At 38.9% G+C, this 24,714-nt stretch overlaps 1 protein-coding gene across 3 annotated transcripts in view; it reads right to left on the bottom strand.

Annotated features, from left to right (window-relative positions):
- hwt (SH2 domain-containing adapter heavyweight) overlaps nt 1–24,714 on the bottom strand; it is a 244,732-nt gene that overhangs the window by 62,639 nt on the left and 157,379 nt on the right. The gene's annotated exons all lie outside the window — the stretch shown is intronic.

Genomic DNA, 24,714 nt, shown 5'->3' with positions numbered 1-24,714 from the left:
ATGGTGCGCATTTATCGTAAGCAAAGAGCGCCGTATGAATATGTGAAGTGGGAAACGAAACAAAACAGAAAAAGACGAGCAGCAGGCTATATGTGTGTGTGTGTATGTGTGTGTGTGAAAGAGAGGCGTAAGATCGGTTGGATTGAACGAAAACGGAAATGACAGGAACAAGTTGATCGCCAGGCGGTCTGGTGACGTATATAGAATTGGAAGGGTGAAGAAGGCACGAAAAGTTGAGAGGCGTTTAACGACCGACGCTGTCGATGCGAATAATTCGTGTCGGGAGAGTGTGAGCTTCGAGTTGTTCTTAAGTGTCTTTTTGTTTCGTTTTTCTTCCTGAGACTCGGTTTGAGTTTTCGAGAAGTTTGAGCATTAGGTAGAAGTTTGTGACGCTAGACATGTTTATTTAGAACGTTTTGGTATGATACTTTATCAGACTAAAAATACTGTCCTAGTTGAAATCGAGAAAGTATTGAAAATTATCTCTGAAATAATTTTATGTTTAAATGAAGTAATAATAAAGCATAGAGAAATTAAGATTGAGATATATTTAAAGAGCGAATACATAGTCTGTAATCTAGACTCTGAGGATATTTAAAACCAATTGACTTCTAAGAATTGTGCCATAAAAATTCGAAAATTAACATCAATACGTGAATATATTAGCCTAAATCATCAAACTGTGCTCATACAATCTTGCTAATATTAATTCATTAAATTCCTACGTAATATTAAATTGTAACATAAATTTGTTCTGTTTTTATATATATTCTATAAACAAAACGATAGTTCTAACCTAATAGTTCTAACGCCTGAATTCTAATCGCTAATAGTTCTAGCTTGCAAAAATAATTACTCGCAAATAACATTGTACTTTCAAAGAATCGTATAGTTGATTCAACAGGACATACTGTATGTCGAAGACACCATATACATCTTTTCAAAGAGCATAGTGTTTCGTAAACTTGACAGGCTTCGGCTTTAGTTATCAACCCCCATATAAGACGAGAAATACTTCCCTTTCTGCTTGTAAGAGGTAGCCAAATGCGAAGTAGGCCGACTGGCCATCGTACCAGTATGGCCAATGGAATCTGTAGAAACCGCCAAATAGCCTGCAGCTAAAGGATAACATTTCACCGTTTCAAATTATAGCTGTTTGGGGAGCAGCGTCGCAAAATACATCGTATCATCCTTCCTTGCAATATTCGCCAGGGAAGAGTTTACTTTCCACGAGATGCTGGATTCTATTTTCGTATTTATTTCCTTCGTATATCCAACGTTCAACTTTAAGTCCCTTTTATCGTTCCGACTTCTATCTTGATTCCTTCCTCTATTTTCGTTTATTATCCCTTCTAATCGCTTTATAAGAGGAAATTACAATCGGATTTTCTTGTGAGATACAATACGGTCAATGTAAATAAGATACAAAGTAAGATCATTATATAGTATAGTAAGGATATAGTGAGGATTAGGATAATTAAGAAATGTACTATATTACATTTTATGAAGCTTTAAGAATATTTATTTCTATTATAATTATTTTCATTAATTTGCTTAATCTTCTCCAAACAACGATATTCTCATTATATTCATTTCTGCATAATTTAATGCAATTTTATTATTCGCATAATGAAACCATAGTTTTCATCAAGCGTATTACCAACAATAAATCACTGTTCGTTGGATGTTTGAGTCTCGTTTAAAAGAATCTTTTCACGCCGTTGGCGCCTTCGAAAATGATTTGCTCGCTCGTAAATCTTCAGAGCGGCATGAATTTCACGGTGGCTCGTGTCCGAGTTAGAAAGAACGGTGAATTCTCTCGAGCGCCGACATTTATGAAGTGCCTACGTTACTCAACGCTTTTTTCACGAAATAATAGGAGCTTCTTCATTAGAAATTATTCGAGTGCAACACACCAGAGGAAAAAAAGGTTGCGCAAACAAGAGCTCCCGAACAAAAGAGATTACTGCTGTCGTTTCAGTAACATTCCGACTGAAAAAACCGCGATACATTTAACTTTTGAAATCTCTACTTTTATAGTACTCCGCCTCCTAGATTTAATCGCGCAACGCTCAGCTCTTAATTTTTCAAAATGTGTTTTTTATATTGTCTAGAATATGGGTAATATCTGACCGTGCATTAATAAAACATTCAAATTATTCGCAATTTTAATCTTACGAAAAATACAAGAGGAATATATTCCTTTTTCGATGAATACTCATATTTCATCGTTTTATAAAACATAGAGCATTTGTAATTAAAGAAAAAAGATCAACATTGCCTTAAGATCTGAAAGGAACAATACTCATAAATAGTCTAGGGATGAAAGATACTGAGGAACTGAACATACGCAAGTAAAACATTTCATCCTATAAATATCATAACGAGAATTTCACTTTGAAAATTTTGCATATTTTTACACGTCATATACATTCATGTGCATTGAAATTTTCCATAAGCGCGTAGAAATCTGGAGTCCGCCCATAACTGCGATACCATCGCTTTGTCAAGGAATGTACGCTCACCCCAAAGTATAACCGCTTCTCAAAGTGAAAAAAATAAACAAATTACCAAACAAGCTACCTCGCTTTATGATCCATTCAATGCTGAACAAAAAGCAAAGAGGAGAAGAGGGAAAATCGGCAAGTGCCCCTCTTCATAGTTCCACTCCCTTCGACATCGAGGCAATATACGAGTGTTAATTCCGTTCATCGAGTCGCGGAGAGAAGAAAAAAAGGCGGGCGCGCGTGCTAGGGTGAAATCGCGATCCCCTTCGAAGCCTTTTCGTTTCGGACCCTCGCCTCACGGCGATTTTCGTCGAAGGAGACGCAGGCGAGGAGACGCGGCGGTTCCTCGGCGATGGCATTCCGCGGAGCCGAGATTAAGCGGGAATATTTAGCAAATGTTTCGCATAAATCAAAGCGGCGCAATATGTTCGGAGTTCGGAGAGAGGCTATGTAAATTCATGGTAATATCGCTTGGCCACCCCGCCGAGACCGAAGAGTTTCGATTCGCGGCGACGGAAGGGGAGCTTGGGTGAACAGCGAGTTAAACGAACGGGAACCAGGCGGAGAGGATTCGATAGAGATGTAAGTACGCGTTCGCTAGCTGAATAATATGGAACAATGGAGACAAGTAGGTTTCGGAAGATTGAAACTCGGAAAGGAAAACAGGGATATGGATTAAGGTAAGACCGAGACAACGAAGGTATTATAAATCAATGTTCAAAAAATTAAAAAAGGGGGAAAATAAAGGGAATCAAAATTAAAGAAGAAAAGAAGAGAATAGACTGAAATACATTACGATCGAAATGCATTAATGAAGGCAAAATTGTGTTCGTAAAGTTAACATTGTTCGTAAGCTGAATATCATGACACGATTGAAGAAACTTTAGAAATGGAGGAATTCCAAGGTACAAAAGATTAAAGGAGAAGACAAGGGAATAGATTTATAGTCTAATGAACGAAGTGGACAATTTTAGGCAGGATTCGAAAAAAAGTGTATAAGACTACGCCGGGTGAATGTTATGGAATAACTGTAAAAATCTTAGGGACAAATAAATTTTCGGAGTACTAAAAATTGAAGAAGAAGACAAGAAAATAAATTGACGATAGAAGTACGAGATTAACAAAAGGAAAATTTTTAGATGGTTTTAGATATATATAGAACGTTAGAAAGTTGGAGCAAAAGAGAAAGGAGAAGAATGGTGATAGAGAGAAAGAGCATGGTCCAAAGAGGGTAGCAAGCGCGTATTTCATGAACCCCTAAAGCAGCCCTAAGCATTGCTGCAACCGCCACAATCCCATTCATTCTCTTTATGGGCTCCCAAGTATTCGGGAGCGGGCTTGAATAAATCGGAAATTTGCCCCCGGGAAGCACCGCCCCTCCCGCGATTTGCCTATGACTTTCGAACTGGTCATTCGCAATACCATCCCTACTATATGCAAGTCTTCGTGTGACTTATCGTTTTGTACATCGTGTATGTGTGATAATTTCGTTTGACTCGGTGGTAGTAAATTAGCTGTTACAACTGTTCCAATTTTCGCGGCACATTCGATGCAATATTATCACTGTTTGTTTATTACATTTCTGAATCATTTATGGATAGAGATATCATCGAGATTGACCGAAGGGATTACGCTGGAAGTTTTTGTTGATTGAAATCAGACAAGAAAGAGGAAAAGGTAGGATACATGGAAGGAAACAAAGAAAGAAAAGAATTTCTTTCGCCTTTCAGATATTACAACGAGTACTTCATTCTGGATATTTTGTAAATTTTTCAGCAACATATGTATAAAAATTCGCACAGTTCATTAGTAATTAATGAAACCAATTTCGACCTGTTACATCGGTTATTCACAAAATCAGGATCTAACTATAACATCAACAATAAATTGTAGGATTTTTTACAATCTCGTTATAATATATTAAAGATCAAGAACATAACTGAACATAAGATTTATGAAACATACCTTGAACGACACATACTAAACGATAGTACGTGAGGCCATTAAAATTATGCGAACGTCAAACATAGTTTGCGCCGCGTTGTTACAGTGACTGGCATAATTAATATTTCAACGTAAATCACGCGGAACAATCCGGTAATACGTGAGTTTCGTAAAACTATGATAAAGCAGCGGAAGGAATGATTCCATTCCTCTGTCTAACTATGCAGGGAACGTGTTCCATGAGACGATGAAACGCTCAAAGCTATTTACCGAGCGAAATGTAGCACTAGACGGAAGCTATAAAACACCGTGCTAAACGCTTCATTCTTTACGTGAAACACAACTTTGTTTCTCCACTATGCTTTTTTAATTCACGCCCCGAAACGAACAAGCACATTGCTAGCGTGATGCTTTTAGAACGCCATATCACAACGAGGTTTCAAATTCAATTTTGTACCAACATATCGCGCATGGATTTCGATAGCGGCACGACCTAAACAATTATTTCAATGAAGACGAGAAACTATCTAGAACTTTACAGAAAAATTATTTACATACTAGGTGGCTAATATAGCGATAAAAAAATAGACTGCAGAAAATAATGGTTAAATATTACTTTTGTAATTTTCTATCCTTTGCCCTTTGACAGTTTTGATTTGACTACAGGATACAGCTGCTTCTTATGTAGGATTGATTTATTTTAAATTGTAAAATGCATATGGGATATTACGGTCGAAATATTTTCAAAATAAGAAGAAAATTATTGTAATGGTGTCTTAGTATGTTTGAACAGGGGCCAGTTTAGGAACAGCCGAATCACGCAAACAGATCGATCACGATGACACAATTAACCCCTAACTTGGAAGGGTTGAAACTTGAATAGCTAAGGGTCTGACGCTGATGCCTGCACAGAATCCCTAAACGCTCGTTAGTAAACTGTAAATTTAGCAGCTCATGGGCTAATTTGCATTTGAATTGAACTACGTAACCTGTGCGGTGAAAAGAATTCGCCACGTGATCAGAACCTTAACTTCCTTTCCACGGGTATGCTGATTTCAATATTTTCTGCTAATAATTCGTTTAGTAATTTTACCAGTCTGAAATAAAATTGTTATTTATATTCCGTAATATACAATTATATATGAAAATAATCTTGAAAGATGAAAAATCAGTCTGAAATCCCATTCGGAGAAAATCAAACTGACACGTCGAATTGAAAATTTCATTGTGAAAAGATCAGTTTCCATTGCAAGATGTGTCTAAAATTCTAACTGTAGATTATCCAATGGAATCCAAAATTTCATAAGAAGCACATCATCATCAACCAATTTATCTTCTCTTCCCTACTTTTACCATCAATTACCACGATACCAAGCAACAACTCCATTTTTTCCTCACGATGGTACTTCCTACGGAATCCTGTCGCAAACAAAGGAAGAAATAGGGACTGGTCAAAGAGAACGAAGCTAATCGTGATCGATGACGAATGAAAGGTCCCGAATTCGAAATCTTTTCGAAGCGAAGATGTTCATCTTGCACACGCAGATATATCGCCCTCGGGGCTGGTACAAGGTAAACGCGTTAAAGTTTTACGAGGAGAAAGGCCAGCTGCCAGACACGAGACCAAACTTACCCTAAGAGCTATTCAACATCGTTTTCCACGCGAAACCATGACCACCCCTTGGATAGGTTCGATGCTTTGCGAGCAGGCTTTGAATCGAGAGCCTCGTCCACTCGTTTTTCTTTGTTCGTTACGTTATATTAGTTGGTCCCGTGGGTACCGTTTCGCGACGATTAAAGAGTTGAAAGATTATCTCGATCGTTTCGTCGAATTACACGTTTTGAAGCAAATAAAATAGGAGAAAGTAGGAAAATAATAAATATTGGAGAAATACAAAATACAAAAGATGTATTATAAGTAAATGAATTTATAGTTTATGAGTTTATAGTTTACAGTACATAGTAGTAGAATATATAGTATATAATATATATTATAGTTTATAGTTTGTGAGTTTGAAGTTTATATATGTTTTGGTCATTTGATTCTTTATTGATGTAATAAATTTGGCAATACAGATGCAAAATACTATCATTGATTCAGGACAGGTAAACAATCTTGAAAAAAATCAGTGTTTCTCGCCCCTTCAAAAATTTGTAACCATGCAACGAACATAATTAGTCCGTTTGCAGGCACTCCGTTTATTCAAACAAAAGATAGAGAAATAAGATTTCGGTGATATATTTGTTCTTCTCGTTTGGTCTTTCATTTGGGTTTCTAATTTTCTCGTTAGTCTTCTGCTCTTTCCATTGAACGTAATTTACCTGTTTGGGTTGTTAATAAATTGTGTTATAAGTTTCTGAGACTTAGATTACCTATACCTAATAATATATAATTAATAATTGATTTGAGAATACAGGAATGGATATAGAGAAGATTAAAAATTCATATTTTTATGTTTCAAATATATAAAATTTTATTTGAAACTAACTGAATGTATCATTTAACTGTTATCGTACAGTGATTTACTATTCCAATGGTGTATAACGTACATGTGCAATGTACGTAATGTGACTACAGTAATTTATTATTTTGATAATATACAATGCTTTTTGAAGTATCGTAGAAATATAGAATTCTACTTCTTCGTTGCATTTATAGGATATCCTTTTCTACATTTTATTAATAATTTCATAAAAGAATTTAGTTGTAAGTCAGTACTATACCGAATCGATAACGATGCATGTGACACGAAAATGGCAAGGAGTCAAGTGACCTCCTCTGCTCTAAAACGTGGAACACGAAAAAGAATCGCATGTCAGATCTATTCTGTACCTCTTCTCTGATGCTATTACATATCCCAACCATCATTTCTAAAAATAAAAATTTCTTGTATTGATAGATAATCACATCTACACAGCACTATATTTACACAATATTTATATATTGCATTCTGTTATATCACTTAAAATTAAATATATCTCAAACATATTAAAGACGATAGTCTTTAAAAAGAAACTAAGAAAGATACAATTCCATAATCCATCTTTCTTTCATTCCAAATTTCTACTGTTCCTTTTCCCAGTATCCAACAAGAACTCCATCAGAGAGAAATACAAACAGAAGTCAAATCAGAGTTAATCGAGATGGAACGAGTCAATCCAGGATCGTACGGAACAAATACCATGGAACGAAGAAAAAAAGGGGGCGAAAGAAAAAAGCAAAAAAAGAAAGAAGAGGAAAAAAAGATCGAAGCTAAGAATTCTGTGATTTCACGAATTGGAGGACGAGTCTGGTACTCCCTTAGTCTTCATTTAAACGGATCCGCGTGTCCCTCGGTCCTTTGGTCCTTCCAATCGGACAGAAATGTGCCACCGAAGGACCACAGACCTTTTTGTCGCGTCTACGACCCCCTTGTAGGGTCACGAAGGGTCGTGGCTCTTCAAAGAGAGAGCGAAACTCGTCTCAAAGTCGGCGAAGAGAGACTCTACCTCCTGTAGAACGAGTGGAAACGGGTCTATGCAATAAGAAGCTGGACTAGGGGTTGTCACAACGGTCTCTAATCGGCCGGTATCTTTAGACTCAGGCCGTCTTTCTTGCTTCCAGCCGATCTCCGTCTCTTTCAACGCCGTCTTCTACTCTGAACTTCTCCCGACAAAGGTTCTTTAACGAGTCCTTCTACCCTCACTGAGATGAAAGAACGCTCGTGAATATTGCGTCTCTATTTAATCACACGCAATTTCATCCATTGTATTATAGTAAACAGGTTTACGGGATATATCCAGCGTGTTTCTTGAAATTGTGAAGTTCTGCTGGATCGTACGAGTTTTATTTATAATTTGTAGAACTTCCTAAAGATGTGATTCAATGTCATAATCGAAGAGATAAAGCTTAGAACACGTTCTTCGAACTGAGGATGGAAATAATACAAAAGTTCTTAAATTGTTTAAATTCGACGGTACTGACCTGTATTATACGCTGAAGATTATATTACCATGAAAGAAGGTGCATTAGAAAATGGTAAAGATATTCTGCATTGCTTAAAAAATTTGTAAAAATATACAAACAAAAATTTTATAAAACACAAAGCTAATAGACCATCAATCTACGTCACGAAAATACATTCACCAATATAATTCATCTATGAATTACCTTTACATCTTAATGTACAATCCATGAATTTCTTTTTCTTTTTGTCCCACACGCAACCTTTTTGTCCTTTGAGAGGCAAACTTTGGACGAAGTCAGCCGGACCAAGTCGTCCTCAACTAACGCTATGTTTTCGAAGGGATGAAGAACCATCCAAACGTCGAAAGGACACGATGCTCAATTATACGAACGCTAGGACTACCTTGGACCCTAAGATCTTGAGAAACTTCGACCGAGTGATCCCCGAGCGTTGCGTGTCATCCATAGAAGAGTGTCTTCATCGTGTGGACTTCAACTCCAGGTGGACGAATTATGGAGGATTGTTAAAGTTCGCAGCGAAGTGCGGGGCAACGGTTAAGCGTCTCGCAAGTAGAAAATCCTCCCTCGAAAACGTCCCTTCAGGTAAAAGTTGAAACGATCCTTCAAATGAAATACACGAATTTTCCACGATGAATGCGTAGGACGAGTATGGAGATTGCTCTCCATCCCTCACTGGGGGAAATAATTAACTTTTTTCCAGCGGCAAGAACGTTGTAGGAATATGAATTTTTTTGGCCAACTTCCGTTTGCTTAGATTAAAGGGGAGCGATGTAACTACCGATTATATGGAAACTTGAGCGTTGTAAAAGCAAGCTAAGCTTAAATTGAAATAATGTATTAATATCGTTAGCTTGTTAGAAAAGCGACTCATCTGGGAAATAGACGATTTTGAGATATTTGCAAAGATTAACTCCGAGAACTTTCATATTTCTAAACTAAACAAAATTAAATGCCTGATAATGTCATTATAACGATGTAACGATGTAATTCACTAAAATGTTATTTCTAGGCTATAACTTCAATGATTAAAGCAGAAGCGTTGATGGAGTAGAAAGTAGCATCTATTTTGGATGCACTCGCGATATTCTTACAGCGCCAAAATTACCCTCAAACGGAGGTAATCTTATTAAGAACTTAAAATATACCTAAACTCTGTTCAAAAGTATCTTTCAAAAATAAGACGTGGTTCAAAGAAGAAAAAATAAGGCCGTACTTCACGACCCAGTTTCTTCTCTCTTCCCAAAGAATCGAGACGTTCTCCGAAATACACCTCTTGACCTTTTCAACCTCCTCCGCTATCCTGTTTCACATCGATGCACCTACAGTCGCAATCCACGATCAATTCTGTTAACCGTGCACCTCCAATCACAGCCTACGATCGATCGTCGTGTTAACAATGTCCTCGACGCTCCTCTTAATTGTTGCCCGATCTTTAACGTAAACTCCAAACATCCCTTAAACAGAAATAAAACTGATTTCTCCCACCATTAGATTTTCGTCTCGTTATTATCGCGACTGTGGCGAAACTTCGATTTCCTCGGATAAAGAGAGGGTTTCCGTTGAGCTCCGTTTAACAAGAAACAAGGGTGAACGATGTACCCAGAGTATCTCTAAGACGACTTAGGAACAGCACTCTTACGGGACGAAGACGACAGGAAGCGTCGATGTGTTTCTCGAAAACTCAGTGTTCGACGTACGAGAGGAAAACGGGGGAGAGGTTTAGGAGGATGGCCCGAAGGAGGAACTTCTAAAATCAATTAGCAGCCCCTTAGGCGATGGGGTTCCGTTCCCGCGACTGTGGAAGGACCCTCTCCATCATAGAATAAGGGGTGATAAGGAGGGGTCGACGTTTATCCCAATAGAGAGACCGGCGGAACAATCACGCCGTTTCTACGAGTATCTATACGCGCAGTTGAAGGGTGAGAATGCTTGTGTGTGGGTGGACGCGGATCAATGTGTTGGTGTTGGTGAGCGCGGGTACCTGCAGGGGTTGCAACGACACGGTTCAACCCTTCCGCGTGACTAGCAGCGTCCCGTTGCTGCGGGCTGCTGAGATTATCGTGAGACGACTCAGCCATCGAAGGTAATGGACGCTTTCAATCACTATGGTTAAACGGATCCGTATAAGATCACCTTAGGAAATGCACCACTGTGAATCTTTTTCTCAGACTTATTCATTGAGATTAACGTTTTTGATATTATAATATGTGGTATGGTAGGTTTGGTATATATGCGTAATTGTTAAATAATTAAGAAAATCGTAATATATTTCGAATTGGTGTAGTTTCGTCGGTTCTCGTATTCAGCTGTTCACGAATACTTCTTTACCCATGGAGCAACTACGTTTATAATTGTAATGCATTAACAGAGAAGATACTACGCGTTAAGAATTTATTACATTATTTAGGAAAGTTATAGAAAGAAACATAATACTTTTGAAAGCTAACATTATACCATATATTACTTGTTACCAGTACACCATCATCTATGCAAGGAACCAACAATACCACCAATCTGCTGAAGATCTACTTAAGGACGTCGTAGCATCTAAAGCAACTGGTAACCTCAAAGAATCCCGAACGGTAAGAAGAAGCTGTTTCACGCTGGAAAGAATGAAATATCTCGTTTGTCCGGTGAGCTTTCGAGATTTAGACAGCGAGAAATGGCGCGTGAGTGGGCGAAACATCGGAAAGGAAGAAGTGGCGTAGGCAGCAGGCAATAGCCACTACGACCTCGGTTTTAACGACGCAATCAAGCAGATCGTAGGAAAAGGAACGATACTTAAAGAGTCAGACACGAGGCCAGGGTGATAACAAGACACGGGACCTTGAGGGCATCTCGACTGGGCGGAACCACTCGGTGAACTTGCTGCAAAAAAAAAAAGGAGAAGGAGTTCGCTTGCCAGTCGTAATCACCGGCACTGCAACAATGCAGCCCCCAGGGCTCCAGTTCTTTCCACGTTCTCCACCTCCTCCCCACTGCTCTCCCTTTTTTCCCTTCGCGACACTCGGCTGCCTGTCGTTTCGCTGTCTTCTTCGCTGTCGCGGCCAACAGAGACTCGCCGACGTTCATTCTCTTTCTGATAACGTCTATAGTCGCCAGAGACAGCCGAACGAACCGTACAATAAGCTTCCGGTTTATTAAAATCTGTCCCCTACTCGCAACTCCTGCCAGCCGTTCGTCCCGATCAGCTGTGAGCCAGTCGGATATTCGCGTGCTCGACAGCGGCCTTTCAGGACGCGCCAACCGCGATCAGTGGACGACGAGGAAAGACTCGCACAACACGGAACTCAATGCAAAATCGTGGACGAAGTTTGGAATATTTCGAGAAGGACTTTAGGTAATGGTGGAGCGTTCTCGATTGTGGAGTTGATGATTGACAGTCGATTTTAATTATGGAGTCTACGACTCAGAGTATTTGCCTTGTTTATGAAGAAAGAGAGAAAGAAAGGAAGATATGTTTCACATCCATAGCGTCAAATTTTCATAGGAATATGAACAGTAGTAAATCATTAGAAGTTTAATTTATCAGTTAGTGAATATTATAATACATACATCAGCGTGCAATTATTTCTTGTAGCCGCTGTATATTGACAATTCGCGATGTAAATTGAATAAGAAATAAAAAATTTCGGTTTAGACGACAACACTTTTGGTTTGAAATGTGTTTCATTACACTCATCACGTTATATTACATTTGCTCAAATAAAAATATTATACTCATCCTCCATCGAATACACATCTAAATAACCTTTCCGACGAATCCATTAAAGGGACCAAAGCTGGTAATCACCCCACTCATTTCCCTTTTTATCCTCCTCCATCTTCACTCTTTCATACAGCTTTTTACACGGACTCGTTCACCGTCTATCCTCTATCCCCAACGTAAGCGCGTAAGGTATTAACGATAAACCTGTCCTTTCTCCGGTACACGCGAGCGAACAGCAAAAATCCGCGAGAAAGGACAAGCTCTCTTACCTTCGTCGCCCTTCTCGGTCACGACAGACCTCGCAACGCTAAATCGTCCATTAACGCGCACTGAACCCTTGAAAATATCCTTCGGCGAAGAAACAAAGAGCCTAGGGGACAAGAGAGGGGGGGTAATAGGGGTGAGAAAGAGAAGGAAGAGAGGGAAGGAGCCGGAAAAAAGGAGGGTAGCCCGCGATCCGACTACCGGCAAGATATTACGTAAGGGTGGGTCTTGCGAGGGCTGGAAACGCAGTACCTTTGTCGCCACTTAAAAGGGTCGTCCCCCAAACGTCGCCGACTTCTGCGAAGTCGTGCGAGACGCAGGTGGCCCGCTCGCGTTATCGTTCGTTCGCAGTTCGTCGAACACGCTTTCAACCCTTCTCTCTTTCTCGACGCGCCGTGTGGAATCTGCTTTAGGCGGAAACACGCAAAATTGGGCCCAAGGAAGCCAAACGTCGTTAATAACTCGCGGTACATTTAATGCCGGCTCCGACGAGTAATGTTACGTGACGCAGGAGATGATGAAAAGGGTGCCGCGCGATTGCTAATTACCGACAGCTAAGAGAGAGAGAGAGAGAGAGAGAGGGAGATGATAGGGATTCAAGAATCGTCTGGTCGAATGTTGCTGCCGGGTTTGCACCAGATTATGAATGGCCCAATGAGAGAGTAAAGGGTACAAATGTATGGGGAATTTGAATTGGGACGGTATTTAATGGAGGAGTTGCGTCCAGAGTGGAGGAAATGGTGCAGTGTAACGTGATTAGATCGATGGGTTAAATATATGATGGACAGAAGAGGGTAATATAGCAATATGGTCTGTTTGTACGAGGGAAAGGATATAGGCTCACGAAAGTATTCATTAGGACATTTACAAACAGCATTTACAAATTTTACGAATATTACCTCTCTCATTCCTCTTGGAACCTAAATATTGCGATATTATTTTCATATACCGATAGTCACAAAATCATATGCAATATAAATTTATTCTTCTCGTTCCTCTGCAATGTGATTCTTATTTACTTAATGATCAGAAAATCGTAATTGAAATAACGCAAAACCTAAACAGGCTAATCTCCTCATCTGTTAATCATCCTTCACGTAGAAGAAATTATTCGAAATGAACGCACTTATATAAGGAAAGATAATAACGTTATATAAAGAAATCCAACAAAAGAATAAAATAAGAAAACACTGTTCGCCCTAACAAATTAAGCATTTATATATACCGGAGAATTCATTTTCATGTCGGCCGTACCCCGCGAGCGGAAATATTCAAGAGGGCGAAATTAATCTCGTTATTCTGAAACAAACGAGATGCTCTCAGGCAAACGGGGGCGTCCATTTTTCCAAAGTAATTATACATTTCAGCCGCGAGATTATTACCAGGCAGAAACGGTGCCATGCATCAACCGACATTAGTCTCGAGTCACCGTCGACTTATTCGACGCCATTACCGTCATTGTACCCGTTTAGCCCGCGATTGATAGCGAAATGGAACCGCGGACGCGAACAATGCATCGCAATTTCGAACCGAGTTCTTCCACGTTCTCATCCTGCAACCAGATGAGAAGACGTGGAGAAGAGAGAGATGATAGAAAGAGTCGGGAAAGAGGGAAATCGATCCCCTCGATGCCGGATGTACCGTAAATCCTGACGTTACATCATTAATGCGGCTGGCTCGTTAATTAATTCGCCAACGTTGCGGCTCTCGCTACGTGGCAACGGAAGAGGGTGGTTAAAGAGCCTGGACGATTTGCTTGCCGTAGAAACACGCGTGTATTTACGTCGATACGATCTAATTACCAGAATGACACGTCCAGAGTTCCACATTGGATTTACCGAAAAATCATTCGACATGCGCTGCCACTCGCAATACGTGCATCGAGGGGAGTTCGAAAGCAGCACGATTCAATTTTCGATACGTCTCACCGATACTTTCCTGTCCACATCGATTCCATGACTCGAGACTAGGCGAGAGCTGGCAACTAACACCAAGCGCTCTAGAATTCAATCGAGAGAATAAAATCCACCTCCAGGCATTCGAGCTTCGCGGCTTTCGTCGCTCGAGTTGCATTTTAGCGCGATTACGTAACGCGCGTGTTTTTTTTGAAAAAATGGCAAGTTGAAGTTATTTATGATTCGTATGAGATGCTATGCAATTTAAGAGGATTTTTGACAAATATTTTATATACAGAAGACGTGTGTCTATTTTTAACGAAATTTCAGCATCTGATTCAACAAACCCCTGTTTATTCTCGTAATCATGACTTAAACGTGAATTTCTATTATATAAATCATAGGTAGTGGAAAGAATCACTGAATTTCTGTTATTTTCAAATAAGTTGCTATAAATGGAAGACTACTATATCCTGTATGTTAATAACGATGTGTTTTCAACCCTTTCAAAAGAATAGGGCTGACTATCGGAAGCGATAACAATTATATTTAATAACGAGAGGATAAATATCAAAGGCAATTAAAAATTAAATTAACTTTGTTTCTCATAATTAAGCGATTCAAATATCTAACGATAATTCGTAACGTGAAGTCACGGAGTTATCGTAAGTCATAGGGTAGATCGTTGGGGAAATGCGCGAGAGAGATCAGAGATAGCACGCAAACCCGCGTTGTGTTATCCTAGAGATTAAGGAACAGCGTTCTTAGAAGATCAGGCCACAAAGGGGGGAAAATGAGAGTACCTTCTTGCGAGGGAATTCTGAGAAATTAATCAAACAAATAATTTAAACATCCTTTATATTTAATATCGTATTTAATACTTGTGATAAACATTTAAACAATACTAAATTAACGTGATGAGATTATGCTGACAAAATATTCTTTGTTTCTACGTATTTTATCATGAAACTTAATAAAACAGTAATTTTAAAAATACATAAAGTCGAACATAGTGTAATATCACTTGTAATACTGTGTACACACATGTACCATTGCATAACGAAATAGATCGATTATGACAAATAAATGGAGACATTATTTCTGAAGCTCCCACGCACAGGACCAAAAAATGTTCACAAATCCGTAGGGATTACGGTGATATTTTCTATCCAGTCTGCTGTACAGGACCAATTTGGGATCGGTAAGTATGACGAATGGTCGCGGCCAACGTGAAGTTCGAGGCTACGAAATTACGGGGCTTTCATAAGGATTACGTGCAAACGAGTGGTATTTTTAAAGCTCCGGATAGAGAAAATGTTCGAAGCAGCTGCAGGTGACGCGTCACCGTCTCCCCCATGGAAAGATCTTTCTCGCTTTCGTCGCATTTCATTTCATTTTAAAACCATAAATATCATTCTCACCGTTTATTTACTTTTACACTGCAAAATTGTTGTTAGAAAATTAGGAATTAACGCCAAATCTCATGACCTATTAAATTTATATTAATTATAAAAAAGAAATACGCGTGCTCAAGATATTAGGAATTGGTAGATGCTCTTAATTGTTTATCAACTTCACATTCGAATCCTATAACATTTTGTTTACAATGTACTTGCTAAATTTATATCGATCATTACACGTGTATCTTCTTTAATTCCTCCGTTTTTATTTCCAATTTCCTCATATTTAAACGATCATCCAACCGATAATTCCACGATTACATGTTCATGGAAAACACCGGTACAGTCACCATCCCGCCACAGGAAACTGAACAAACACTCACAGTAGCCAACCACGAATCCACTAAACCATAACCAATCAAATTATAATGCAAAATATATTTGCCTCTTCGACCATAAACCTACATTCGCTTAATTCTTCACCACGCATCGACAGAATCTACCAAATCGACCTCCATCCCCCGTTTCTCAAAATTAATCAACGTGTACGTTGATGCTAATGGACCCGCCAAACTCGTCCTCTTTTGACTCGTTAACTTCCATACACGCACGTCGCGGATACAGAGATCGCGTTATAACAACCAAGCGAGATGAGAAGAGAAGAGCGAGAGAACGGAGCGCATACGAGTCTCCCTGATGAAACGGAATCTCATCAAAATGGACGTGGATGCGTCGGGCATTGATTTCCACGTCCCCAGACTTCACTTGCTTCAGCCACGCTTGGCATCAAGCTTGTTACCGGGGCTTTTCCAGGATCGGCGCGTATCACGCTCGCATACGTGCATAATTAACGAGACGTGCCACGCGGCACGAACGAATTTTGACGTACAAATCCGCAGCGACACGGATCAGGCTAACGACGATACGCGCGTACCCTCCCAGCCCTGCAACTTTTCGAAACGCTACCGCAACATGAACTGCCTAACACGGGCACTGCGGCCAACCGCACTGCCATCGGTTTTCGACGGTTCCCTCTTTAACGGGAACCCTAGGTGACCAGCTCCTGGTCCTTCCTTCTGCGTGTATACGCGTTGTTTCCATTCGATTACGAGCCCCTCCGACGCTTATCTACCCGCAGAATCCACCTACTCGCGTGGTTTAATCTCCACGCAGACTGCATATGCTGCAATAATTCAGCTTTCATGGATGAATGTTGCGTTGAATACGGGTTGGATAGATGTTGGATAGAACTTAGATACGCATATGCATTTCTGTGTTATGTACCTGCAGGGCGTGTCACCTGAGTGATTTAGTTAGGAATAGTATGTAACTGAAGATCGAGATAATGTCGATGATGGGGTATATGACTAATGAATGAAGGAAGACTTGCAAATGCATGTGAAGATTTGAGATGAATGATGCCACATGAAAATTTGGGCAGCTACGGATGTACAAAGGTCACAAATCACATTTCCAATCTTCCTGTATTTAGTTCAATGTAACTAATACTAAATCGAAACTGTCGTTCCATTCGATCGAAAGAATTAAGTTCTAGTGCGACTATTTTTCTTGGGATAATCGATACCAAAAATACGCTAGTTAAAGAGAAATTACTCGAAATTACAAGAAGTAACGTAAGAGGAACTGTAATGCTTATGAATAACAGTATTTATCGTTGATTATTTCATACGATATTCAGACAGTCTTTCAATCCTTGACGTTGATCATGTCCAAGCATAAAGGCGACCATATCATAAGACTCGTTGCCAATGAATTTTTCACTGAATTATTACGGGAGCTAGCGAACGAGGCTGCTCGCAGATTAAACCGTGCAAAGCCGATTTCGATGAAAGGCACCTTCCTCTTATGCTAGTACGGCAGCCTGTTTTCGTAAAGGGGCGCAGAATACCCTGTGCCGTGAGTTTTATGGCGGTGGATAGACGCTACCTCGAACGAGAGGGTACTAACCTTCACCGGATAATAATTGGAGTACGTAAATTACGCGTAAATCGTCGGATTCATAGAGATCGTAACGACGAAACGATGTTCTAATGAATATGGGAAATGGGTGGCTGAACTGTTTACACGGGACAGGTTACCATTGCTTCAAGCGACAGACAGATACGCGTGAAAGCGAAATTTTAATAATGGGGGAAGATTTTATGTGAGAACGAGTTCCGACTAGGTTTCGAAGTGTGATTTTCTTATGGAACTTTTAATGACTTTAATATTATTGTGATGTCTTATAAATTATAGGAATCTACTGTTATTTCTAATTATTTCTTAAACCTCTACCTTTGTGCTTTAAAATGTTAATTTTATCTAATTAAACAATGAATGACTAATGGAAAACATAGACGAAGAAGATTTACATATATGTTGCAGAAAGGATATAAAAAGAAAGTACTTGCAAAAATGAGGTACCTTGAAAGAAATATGATTTAATGCAGTTACTTTTATACCGGGATATGATTTATGACGATAGCAATGGTAATGCGCAAGAATGATAATACAAGAAGTGGAAGAAAAAAGTGCACGTGCACGTTCCACATACATATGTAAAGGCAATATTATTCTCGTTTAAGATGAAATATAAGATCCAAAAGATACAACGTACATAAAGTTACACCTTTACGAAGAAATCGAGTACACTTTACACACATCATATTTGCAAAAATCCTAAGAATAAAACATCATACACTAAGGAAGAATTCGAAATTCTTCTCTTAACTCTAAAAACACCATAAGCATGAAATTCAAGTGAAATTAAAAGAAATTAATATTTAGATGAAATTTTAAATAAGAAGTTTAAGAGAAAATTAATAACCTGGCCCGAAAATCAACCGATGAAAAATAGATTATCCCGTTTCCCCTATTTGGGAGAATAAAAATGTTTGCATAATACCACCAGCTCGCCCTCCTCTAACCACTGTCAAGCAAGATAAAATACACAACCGGCCAGCAAAATAAATCATTACGAGGGAGCTTGCGAAGCGCGATGACTTCGAACTTTACAAAGCAGCCTGGCCAGGATCCAACATTCATCTCGCTAAATTTATTTATCCGACAGGGCTATTTGTTACGCGTGGCGTGCCAATATCGGTTGCCTTGCAGGTTCATTAGTTCGAGATTCTCGACAAGTTCAGCCATCGACTTGGATGTTCGCGACGAAGAAACGACAGAATCTGATCACCAGAAAGTTCCAGTTGAAAATGTAAATAGCGCATTGTCGAGAGTTCCCCTCGCGACGAAGCTATTGTCCACGCTAGAAGGAAGTAACGTGGTAGTCGAACCTGGGGAAAAGTTTAATCGTTCTACCATGACGTGACGTCAGAGATAAGGAAAACTGAAAATGGTAGTCTCCGCAAACGCTCGCTGTTTGTTTCGTGCATACAGAATACGACAATTCAGTTGGATATGTATACATGTATAGGTATGTCGCTTTGTGTATCGTCGAATATTCAACTCTCATGATATTGCTTTTGCGTTTGACCTTTCTGTTTGAGAACGCTTTCTTCCCGTCTGTTGGCTCCGTGTTTATTGAAAAGTCATGTTATGAGAAGTATCTTAGTATGAGGCAAAAGGACAGTAAAAGGTATGTTTAAGTGTGTACGACTGTGTGTTTGAAGCTAGCCTTTGCAACATATTATTGTTTACAAATGTAAGTCTCTATGGGGGATTTGATTTAAATATGTGGAAGCGAATGAAAAATGGAAAATAGAAAAAAATGTGTAGAAACAGCGATTGTATTAATAGGAAAATACTTTATTGGATATTAGAGGATAATGGATAAGGAGAGCTTAAGAAATAATAAACAAATTTTGTCTGTATATTTTTTCAGTTTACTTCAATTTTTATTTTATTTGTAAGGAATTAGAAAGGATAGGAGATAAGTGGATGAAAATACGAACTTCAGGTGCAATAAAGAAGAATTTAAGACAGAAGATACGGAAGAAGTAACAGCGGAAACTTGATCGAAACCGAGTTACAAACAACATGTATAAAGGTATAGCAAAAAGGGCATGACCATTTAAAAGCTTTCAGAAGAAAATACGAAAAGAGAAGAAGACACGTATATAAGAGGCACGTTAAAAGAGATAGAGCAATGAAAAAAAAGAAAGTCAATTTACCTATCATTGGAACTCTTACTCGAATATTTTCCATTCGCAATCAAATCAGGGACTTCTCAACTTTCACGCTTTCAAACATTTTTCAACCTACATCGTCCTTCACCTAACCTCTTCACATAACTCCAATTTCCTATCAAACAAACTCTTTGCTTGTCCCGACTTCCAGAAAATTCTCGTCAAAATTTCAAATTCTTCAACGAACCCTCCGGAAATTAACTGCCCAAGATTAAGACCCTCTCACATAATAATTTACCAAGTAATTACATCGGTTAATTGGCAAGTTCTGGGTTATAAACTTCGATTGCATAAAGCTTTGACAATTTTATAATTTGATATTGCATACAGCTGTAAAGGACTTGTGTAGAGGATGTTGAGATTTATTAGACGTTATTGCTCGTTGTTGAAACCGTCGAATATATTTAAAATAATCAAATAAATTATTATACAGACAATATTCGCTGAGACGCTCCTACAGTATATAAGTCGCAAAATAAGATCGCTGATAAATACTCAATAAATGCTCGATAGATACTCGTAGATACTGATCGATGACTGTTAGATAACTGTACTCTTTTCGGTTGCGTCCGTTTATTTATACTGGTCGGGGGAGAGTTAGAAAATTCAAATTTGTCTTCGTTCGACGATTGCACGTAACGGCGACATTGTTTTGCCCGGTGTTTATTTATTATTACATTACGTGTTTCCTAACGATATTGATACTCCGAGGCAAAACATGATTCAAATTGTCCTGTAGGTCACATGCCGCTACACAGCTATCAGTTATTTTTAATAATTTGTAAAGATTGTACATTTTTGACCGATTAGGTATAACAAAATGTATGGAATTAAGTCTGCAAGAACGCCTAGGTCTCCTTTTAGTCAACTGCTCCATCTAACTCGTTGGTATCGAAAAGTCAGGGTATGAGGATCTAGTAGATACGTAGCGATCAAACTCTACCCCTGGATTCGCGTCCCTACGGGTATGTCCTGCGGGTTTGCGGCGCCGTGGCAAGGATAATCGCGTGCTGGGCGATAACGACGTTATCGAGCCGGCGATTCGAAAGCCGCGACACAGGGTCGACGGTAACAATTAAGCGGTCCGATCAACCGATCTTCGCGGATACTGGCTAGGGTTGCTCGGGTTCTCTAAGCGCGAGAACCGTCGCAAAACGGATCGTAACGGGTCCGCGAATATCCCGTAGACGGTGTACGGGTCAATGTCGGCTTCGTTTCGTACCTACGGACACTTAATTAATTCAGTTTGCGCCGGACTACCCGTTTGTAATGCGGGATAGGGGCGCCTAAGAACCCCGAGGCAGTAATTGATTCAAATGCTTCGAGGGTATTACGGTTGAGGAAGACGATGTGCCTGGATCTCAATATCGCCAGTTTGTCGACCGAAACCACCATCGTGTTAAGTGTGACTATCTTGTAACCTATGCGTTCTGTTTATGCGTTGGCGTGATTCAGATTCCATATGAATTATGAACGTTCCGATGATTATACCAAAGTAATCAAACATATATACGAAAAGTATGATAAGTGGTGGTATCCTTTTCTCGCAGAGAGAAGTCATTTGAAAATTTAAAATAATGTCGATTAGTCTCATTTAAATAAAATTCTCTTTCTATTTGACGCTAGGATTAAACACGTTTCCCATAAATATTTCGAAAATTTCAATGGTCTCTTAGATTTGCCATAACTTAGCTTTTTTCTTTTTATAAAACTCTGTTTATTCTTATAATACATGTAATATCATCTATTTTCTCCTAATTTGATCGTATCAAAAAATTAATCGATATGCTCTTGCATTCCTGATCAATATCAATAAGCCAGAATTCGGACCATAATAACTGGTTCGAAGGGAGGCACGAGATACCGTCGAGATAGGAAATTCGCATCAAAAGGGTCGTTACAAAGGGCTGAATCGTAACGCGCGTTCTGTAATACCGCATGATACATGAATTTAATTAAGCAATTATTCAGGACAGTCTGTCACATTAATCACCGTTTACATCTTCTTCTTCTCTCTGATTTGTCTCGTCCGTAATCTCTCCCAACGTTTCCCTTCGTCTTTCCACGATTTCATTGTACCGTAAAATTTCCACGACCACGCGAGGTATTCGTAAAAGTTCTGCACTTCAAACAACCCACCGACAACGCTCAGAGATGTTCATCCTAACAACGACTCTTTTCATCATGGAATTCCTTTATACCCCGGCCAACGGGGTGGAAATGGTTTTGCAATTGTACGTAGTAGTTTCCATGTAGCTATTTTATTTATCTCGTTAGTAGCTGTGTGATGAAAGAAATGCTGTGTTAGAAATTACCTTCTTTTTTTTTTAATTTCAATTTAAAAGATTAAAGATAAAGAAGACTCATGGAATTTAATAAATTTAATTTTCTGCAAGTTATCTATTTCTTTATTTACTGAGAATGAAAAACTTTGTTAAAAACGAGAAGCTCATTCTGTATCTAATTTCCCAAGTACATTTTCCATCTTCTTATAACCTTATTCAATTGTGCTTCTCTAATTATTCGCAAAAGCGTAGAGATCTCTCACTTCTAAGTAATGCACGACATTCATCAAATTTCATCATTCTCACACTCACTGTTGTTTCAATTCTTACAATTGCCTTGTCTCCACAACAACGAGTTACTCTGTTGAGCGTCATCAACATCTTTGTTCTAGCTTCCGTGACGCTTTCGTGAGAAAACGTAAAGAGAGGGAAAGGAAGGAGAAGAGAAAGGAGGGGAGGGATAGAAAAGGGTGATTCCAAGGGAAAGGCCGTGCTCAGTCCGAGAGAACTAATTTCATAGTTTTAAGGGCCACTGGAATTGAGCTGGTTCGGGTCATCGCTAATTGGGTGCTGTACTGGCTAGATTGCGGTCACCTTGTTAGAAACCTCGACGACTTCGCTGTGAAAATATATCTTCCTAGCGGAGAACGAATCTTCTCTCGTTTCAGCACGTGTATCGCATTTCTGGCGTGTGTATATTTGAGAAGAGACGTTTGAGTACCACGACGTTTGATAAACCAACTCGCTATCAGGCAATGCTTGACTAGACCAAAGTTGATGTTCCAACGTGAACACATTGTTCCGATTCGATTCACGAGAAGGCACAATAGTACACTGACTACATTTATAGTTATATTCCTTTCTTTTTGTAGCTAAGATAGCTACGTAATTTGTAATAAAATGTAAATAAATGAAAACTGTAATAAAAGTATACAAAGCTACAGAAAGCGCTGATAGAAATTTAGATTCAATATTTCCAACTTGAAAATTTAAAATCCCAAAAATGTTAAGTTTGAAATTCGAAATCTAAAGTTTGATGTTATCAAAAATCATCTTAGAATCGAACTGCCTTCAAATATAAAATTGGCTGGAATTTCACAGTACACAACATTCGTATAATACGATACCCGATAACAGTAGCCAATTTCATTTAGATTCTGCCAAAGAAACGTATTATATACATGTACAAATACCGATAAACTCGCCGCGCCCATAAAGCTCTCATTTTACGAGCGCAGTCGCTCGTTCAGCAAACATTTCGGTTTCCCTTAATTTAAGACCGTTCGACGAATGAAAACAAATTGGCGAGAATAGGAAAACGTTTTCAGTTGATTGCTGGAAATATCCGGGAAGCCACGAAAGGGATTCCTGTGAGGTACAAAGAGCATGCGGCTAAGGGAATAACCAGGGGACTTCTGAAAACGGTGATCACGTTTTTTTAATTAAACCGAAAGTTAGACCCCCGTAGAGAGGAATCCCCCCGGACAATCGAGACGGCCGGTTTAATCACGACGTAATAATGACGGCAAATAAATTAAACTGGACCGTAACGCTGTCCGCTCGAACAGCCCCTCGAAGAAAGATCGCGTGCCGGAAACAAAAGACAGAACGATTCAATAAACTTCGACGACACGGGGATTCCATGAACGCTGAGATTAAGTTTACCAGTATCTGAAGATTTGACGAGCATTCCAGTGAGAATCTCAAGTAATTGTTTATTCAGAAATTTGGCAGTTTCGCGATTTAATTCTCAAAATATTGTTTTCACGACTTTAATCATTTATTTTTAAATAACTGATTTCATTTATAATTTTTAAAATCGCTGGAAAAATAGAAATTCTTGTGATTCAATCATTGAACCGTGGATTCAATGATTCAGAGATTGTACAAGACGATTAATGTTATAACCAAATATCAACAATCATTTTAACTGCCTATGCACGATATGAAAGTATTCAACATTAATAATTAAAAATAATTAATGGTTAAAAATATTTTTAACAATTACACGAGTCAAATGGTAAAAGCGTGGGAATATCGTTAAATGAATTAATCCCTTCACTATCATTGTCAGAAATACCACAATAGTATCGACTATTAATCTTAGCCACATTTATATCTGCTTATGGTCTTCTGCCGAGTTAGATAAACACTTATCGAGACCGGATTGCCGATAACCCAACGTTCATAGTGGATGGTTGGGGTTTATCGCGTACCCCTCATAAATCCGCATTATCGTTGGTAAACGGACGCAGTTATGACTTTCGTAGAAACTGTAAACAGTTACTCGAGCGGAAATAAATGTGGTTTCTGCATTTCTCTGTATACAATGAGACTGAAGATCTTGCAGAATCATCTCACAAACAGAGATTAAAGACTTAACTTAACGAGTTTGAATGCTTGAATTATGAATATCGATTTCTTGCGAAAGTTATTGCTTTTATCCAACTAATCTGTCACTGGAATTACGATAACTGACCTTCCAATTTATTTGATAAAATTCCACGCTTGAATGAAATTTAACTGTCTTGTCAAGTTGTGTTGAAGTGGAAGTCATTAATCTATAATTATAACGAGACTTTTTTACTGTACAAAACA

The sequence above is a fragment of the Bombus vancouverensis genome, chromosome 2, assembly GCF_051014615.1.
Source record: "Bombus vancouverensis nearcticus chromosome 2, iyBomVanc1_principal, whole genome shotgun sequence".
NCBI lineage: Eukaryota > Metazoa > Arthropoda > Insecta > Hymenoptera > Apidae > Bombus > Bombus vancouverensis.
Note: the sequence above shows the minus strand (reverse complement) of the source record. Positions and strands in the feature narration are given on the sequence as shown.